Here is a 6,567-nt window from a genome sequence, read left to right on the forward strand (position 1 = left end):
GATGTACTGATCCAAAAAGAACACCACTAGAGCCATAAATAGTTCACAAAAAGAGTCAGACTTTGGTGCCACTGCAGAAGATTAGCATCTCTCAGGCCTTGCAAAGGCCAGGGTTAGATCTTTTAGAAGTGGTTACGGTACTTAACTGCTTCTGATTGAACTTGGTTGTAGTGGAAAATGCATGAAATACCTTCAGAAATCTGTCCTATGGGAGGTGAGTTTTCCACTTGCCTGCACAGTTCACTTTATTTCAAGAAACCAATTTATGTTCATGCATGTGAACAGAGAGGCAGCCTCTTACCATCGGGTGGAAAACTCCAGCATATTGCAGAGCTCTGCTGTTCTGGTGCTTTCAGTGAACACCCTCTCTAGGGAGTATCTTTTTTTTGCCTGCAGGTTTACATAATAGCAGAGAATAGAAACCGTGTACAACTATCCTGGTAACTCAAAAATACTTCTCTTTTAAAGGAAAGGATGGTATAAAATGCAAATTTAATAACTGTTCTCTGATCCTCCAGCCACTAATGTTTCAGAAAACATGTGGACCAAAGCTTGTTTTTAAACACTCCTCCTCCATTCCTTGACTCATGACTTTAGGAAAAACCCTGCATTTTCAGGTATATGGGGCCTCCCTCCATGGGGAGGGTTACATGAATCAGAAAAGAACAGGCAAAAGGAAGGAATAACAAAGAGAAGGGTTGCAATGGCCAGGCACTGCACAGGAAGTGAAGTGTGAAGTGAAAAGCTTTTTTTCAGCTTGCTTAAACTTTTCTTCCCTCATGGAAAGCATTAATATATACACGTCTATATGTATACACATACATATATATGTGCATATATATGCACAAGCACACTCATATGCCCAGTCAGGCCTTTATTTTAATGTGGCATAAGAGATGGCAAGGTTTTTCTATTTGTTCTTTAACAGGGAAATCTGCTCTCTATTATCCAGAGCAGATGATAGATAGATAGCTTCTATGTACACCTGAACTGCATCTTACTGCACCTCCTGCCTGCTGTTCCATGCCAGGCTTAAGCACTGTGTTGCTTCTTCCTTTTCTCAGTAATCAGGGATGTGACTTGTAGCATTTTCCTGCTGGGAGTTGACTTTCCATGTCACTGTGGCTTGCCCCATACCTGGGCAGGGGTGACCTCATACACAGCACACAGCTGTGCAGACACTTGTAAACCTTGCACTGATTTCATTGTTCCTTTTAGCTTGTAATCTGAGAGGGAAGGAAATACCTAGCTTAGTCTGCCCGCCATCCACCCAAATAATGTAAAAAATTACTGTAATTCCTGGTTCTTTGCATTGTAAGCATTTGGATATGTGCAGTTTGGACTCTTAATGATTAACTTGAAGAGCTGCAAAGGTGCATTTAAGCCTTGCACCGAGAAACTGACAACTACTTCTGTAGAGGATTTCATCTCTCCCTTTCCAACACAGTTAAAACCCATGTCTACTCTCTTTCCATCCTTCTGCTTTTTCACCTTAAACACAGGGAGATGCCTTCTGTCTTTCTCCCAGCTGTTCCCCAGGGTTTACAAGTCCAGCCAAGCTGTTGGGCACTGTGGCTGCATTACGTCCCCTGCCCCTGCCTGCCCATTAGGGGAGATCACTGGGCCTCAAGCACTTGCCACAGAAGGCCTCCCCTCACCAGGGGATCAGCAGGCATTTGTCTGCTGCACTGCTGACCAGTGTAACATTTGCAGGACCAGGTGAGATGTGATAGACCTGGTTAGTTAGACACAGCACCGCCAACATGCAGTGGCATAGGAAGATTACTAAATGCTTTGTTGGTCCTGGGATTACAACACTTACTAGTTAAGCTTGTGGAAGACAAGCTTCTGCATTCTCAACATAGACATATCAGGGCCAAGAAGGCAAAGAAAAAGAAAACCCCAACCCAGAGATTTGTGTTTCAGGCCCTCTTTTACCTAGCTTGAGACCGTGTCCCAGAGGCCAGAGATGCTCTCTGTTTTGGTGGAGCATTTACTGACATTCACAGAGAGTGTCTGCAAAGCTTCAGGTAGATGGCTCCCTTGTGTGAAGGGTGAAGCTGAAAGGTGTAACTCTCAAATTGGAAGCAAATCTTTGGGATTTTTAGGAGGGAAATAACATATGGCATCTGTTTAGTAATGTAATTAGTGATGTATTCTAACAACATTACCTCTTTAAGATCCTGAGGAAGCTGAGCTTGAGCTGGTTCCTCTGCCAGAGAAAGCGAGCTCGCCAAAATTAGTGGGAATGGGAGTTTTAAGTTTCAGTGGAGCAAAGGGATTTCAGTCTCACTGTTTGTGCCATATTCACTCTCTGTCACAGGCTTTGCAGCAGCTCAGCTTTCTCAGGATTTGCAGAGGGTGGTAATTTTGTTCAAATGCAGGGCTAATTGCAAGTAGAGGGGTGGGCATGCATAAGAGGAGCTGCATAGCTACATTAGCTACCATGTCACTAAGCTGTAAAGGTAGCAAAGAGGATAGCATAAAAACAGAGAATGCCATTTAGGGTGGTAGCAGTGTCCAGCAGTCAGGACGAGGAGTCTGAAAACAACAGGATGAGCCTGGGTGACATTAGGAGGCACTGGCAAGCCTCGAAGGAGACCAACAAGCATTGAAAAATCTGATCTTGTCAGCACAGTGGGTGACAGAAGTTATGAGTTGTACTACCCTTGCATGGGCAATTATGTGCACTCATAACCCCGGGTGCAATCACTGGTTCCTCTGGCACCTCAGTGAAAGAGGAAAACCATACAAGGTTCTGTCAGCTTGAGCTTTTACAGGTAAAGTGAGTCACAGAAGCACAGGAACCTCCACTGAAAATTACTTGAGGTTATTCTATATGTTTAGACCGGATTTATGAGAAATGTGTACCCAAAGATTCTCTGTGACCACAGAACTATGTGTTAGCCAGCTGGGTTGCAACGGTGAACTTCTGCATGAATTGACCTTCCTGAATCATCAGTTTACACAGACCGATCATCACTTGATCCATGTAAATACCAATGCTAACTGTTCCTCTCTGGTCACTTTTCATTCAAGTGCCTGATGATCTTATTTATTGCTCTTAAAATCTTGGTTTATAAGGGAGAAATAATGGAAAGGGAGCCAGGAGGTGATTGCACTTAGTACATCGTGGAGCTCAGGGCATGCTCTTTTCAACAACATATGACAGCACAGTGTAAGAAATCAATCAGATTTTCCTGAATGCCAACAACCCAAACCATTCCCAACCTCAGAGTTTCATCCACTCAGCCAAATCTCCAGCTCCCTCTCCTAAGAAAATGTAGAAAATGTAGATACAAATATTTATGGCATTTTAAGAAGCGAGGGCAGAGAACAAAAGGTTCAGAAACTCTTCCTTGTGGAAAGCAGAATAATGAAAAATAATAACACACCATTTACTAGGCTGATGTATTCTTTAGCTCCTGAATTTAATGCAAATGGCTTTGCGTTCACTTACAGATACAACAGAAGCTTCATCATTACAAAATTTAGTAGCTGTGTATTCTTGTATTTGGAAGATACGGTTCTGAATGTAGATCCTGTGTGCTGCAGAGTTTATGCAGCTTTATTTCTGCTCCAGAGTTACAGAGTTGTAAAGGCTTGGGTGGGGAGGGGAACAAAATTATTGCTTCAGAGAAGAGACCCCCTTTTTTTTTAGCAGGATGTGGAAGCAGCTACCTGATGGCATATTCAGAGAAAGAGAGTGGCCAGTGAGATGCAACCTGTGACTCAGCAGCCAAGTGAGGGTGAAAAACAACCTGCTGCACTGGCTGCTGTTCTGAGGTCATCTGCAAATCCCATTAGGCCCCATTTTCTACTTAAATAAGGCATTACCTGAGGCCTTATTCTTCCTTAAGGAGACAACCCTGCTGCAGTAGCATGACTCGCATACAAATCCACTGGTTTAAAAAAAGAAAATATGTTTCAAGCTCAGATGTATATCTAATCAAGTACCTCAGATGCTTTATGGTGCCAAGGGTTTCACCAACACCTACAGGAAATCAATCAAAGCCTTTAGCAGAAGGGTGAGGGAGGGGAGATTCGCGTATAATGTCATTCCCGCCTACTGAGAGTCATTGAGAGCAGCAGTACCACCACCTTCAGTGTTTTTCTGGAAAACATTAAGGACTTGGAATGTGTTAGCACAACACCCGCTGCCCTCTCCTGCACCGTGTGTGGAACAAGGCTGCGTCTTGCCTTGTCTGAGCTTCCCTAGCCTCAGCAGCAGTGAGACATTTAAGGGAAGGGACCTCTTGTTTTCCTTCCCTCCTCTTTCCTTTATAGCAAATCCCATCCCCTTTTCTACGCGCCACCCACAGCAACGACAACAAGATGGTGACGGAGCCTGGGGGAGGCAGCCCCAGCTGGGTGAAGGTGATGTGCCGATGTGTTTCCAAGCACTCTGCTGCCCAACCCTGCCTGCATCGTGCCTCTTCCCACGCAGCCTCTGAGCTGTTACCATTTGGGGTGAGGGTAGAAACTCCCTTTCTGCAGTCCTTCTGAGGCCCACGCTAAGCAGTGGCTGCCTGCCCCAGGAGGTGAGCCCTGAGGAGCACCAGCCGTGCAGACCTCCAGGCAGGTAGCACAGGGAGAGAGGGTAGCTCAAGCCCTCCAGCCCAGCCTTTGAACTGGTGTGGGCCATGCTGCCTTCCAGGCTCATTAAAAGCACTCGTCATTCAGGGTTCAACCTCAGTTTAACCCAAACGTTGTCCTTCTCTATTGTGGGGACCTTTCATATTTCAGGAAGCCTTGCTTTTTCGATGTCAAGCCTGGATATGGTGATGTGGTGGCCAGTTGCTGGTCCAGGCTCTAGATCACTCTAGCAAAGTAAATTCAGATGACATGGAGTCAAAGCACTGGCTCTCTTCTTCAGCAGATGTTCCCTCCACTAATCCCCTGAGGGTACAACATGGCAATGCTGCTGGGGAAGAGACCCAAGGAAAGATCTTTTTTGCCTTGCATAACAAGGGATAAGAGAAAGAGAGAAACAGATGTAACATACTCCCCTGTCAGATTGAGGTGGGTTTTTTTTCCATTTTCCCTTTAGCAAATCACTCCCCCAGCTGTCAGACTGGTGGACTTCAGTGTTCAGCAACAGGAACTGATAGAGAGATCCCAAACGTCTGATCTCGTTGCAGCATAGACTTTTTAAGAAAGCATAAAAATCAAGACCATGGGGGATTTAAACCACTCTTTAAGTATTCAGCTACTGAATGTTTTGGCCTTTAACACAGTAGATATTTTAATAAGAAAGAAATGGACAAGAAAGAAAAAAGCATCTCATTTCTGTTTTTCTTTAAGTCCTGACTACCCCTTACAGCGATGAACCCAGCTCTCCAAGCAGGGCAGCACACAATGGGAGGACTTAGGGAGCTCTGTACAGACTCACACCACGTCCATCAATAAAAAGCCTCTAACCCTTCTTCACTTCCATATTTCTTAAAAAAAAGAGTGCTTTAAAAGCAGCTGCCCCCTAAAAAGGGCAAAGAAATAAACTGATAAGAGATATAGCTAGATCAGTTGCTGACTGCAAAAATCTTAGATTGTGTAAAGATCTATACAAATGCAACCACTTTTTTGTGATGGGTTGATGAGACTTGGGTCTCTGGAGTTCTTGCTTGAGCCTGAGGTGAGTAGTTGCTGTACTGCACAGTAGTACAGTACTTGAATGGGAGGTTTCCTCAGGTAGCTCCTGGTGATCTAGAAATGTCACTTGTAAACACTAGCTGTCCTCTCTCCCTGTTGGTGCTCAATAAAACCCGTCTAAGTACCTGAGGAGACTGAGGTTCACTACTTCTGGGTACTTTAGCATGCGCTGAATTTTCAGACAGTGAAGACAGCTATATCTTGGAGCAGGGTCAGTAACAGGGTGAAAGTAATGCTTGAAACCAAACAGCTGTAGCCTTCCTACAGGAGCTTTAATGAGAGCATCCTGAAGACATGGGCACATCAGGCCAGGAAAACATACACCACTATGAAAGCCAAGACTGGGTGGTGGAAAGGTCCCAAGGGCTCTGGAGACAACAAGGAGGTTGTGCATAGGCAGTGGTCAGCTGTTGTAAGTACAGGTGCATCGGAGTGCAATGGGTAGCAAGGACAGAGATGCCTGCTCCACCATCTGGCTGCTCCCCCTGGGCTGCCCTGGCTTCTCCTGCTCAGCACTCAGCGAATCCTGGCACTTCACTGGCACTTCCCAAGTTTCTACAGAGCCATTGAATAGTGTCTCTTGGGAGAAACTGTGTGTGAAATGTTGAAATGTTTGATGCTTTCTAAATGAAGCATTTCAAATGTTCACATCAGAGTAACATTTTATCCCCAATCTTTGTTTGATTTTGTTTTTAGAGAAGCAAAATCTTTCTTTTTTATTTTTTTTCTTTTAAAATGCTCCAAATACTAGTTAGAATAAGTATTTTAAAGCCTACAATAAATAAATTAATAAATAAACCTGTAATGCAAACAGCTCTGGTTTGGTTTGGTTTGCCACGCCGCTGGGCAGGCTGTCACGAATGCGCTCTTAACATCTAGTCCATAGTCTGCTGGTGCAACTTCAGGGAACCACAGAGT

At 44.5% G+C, this 6,567-nt stretch overlaps 1 protein-coding gene across 1 annotated transcript in view; it reads left to right on the forward strand.

The window, feature by feature from the left end:
• The window catches only part of CNKSR2 (connector enhancer of kinase suppressor of Ras 2), a gene marked incomplete at its 5' end in the record, with an annotated part of 90,055 nt that overhangs the window by 79,425 nt on the left and 4,063 nt on the right, over positions 1-6,567 (forward strand). The gene's annotated exons all lie outside the window — the stretch shown is intronic.

This window comes from Mesitornis unicolor, unplaced genomic scaffold (assembly GCF_000695765.1).
Source record: "Mesitornis unicolor isolate BGI_N332 unplaced genomic scaffold, ASM69576v1 scaffold5025, whole genome shotgun sequence".
NCBI lineage: Eukaryota > Metazoa > Chordata > Aves > Mesitornithiformes > Mesitornithidae > Mesitornis > Mesitornis unicolor.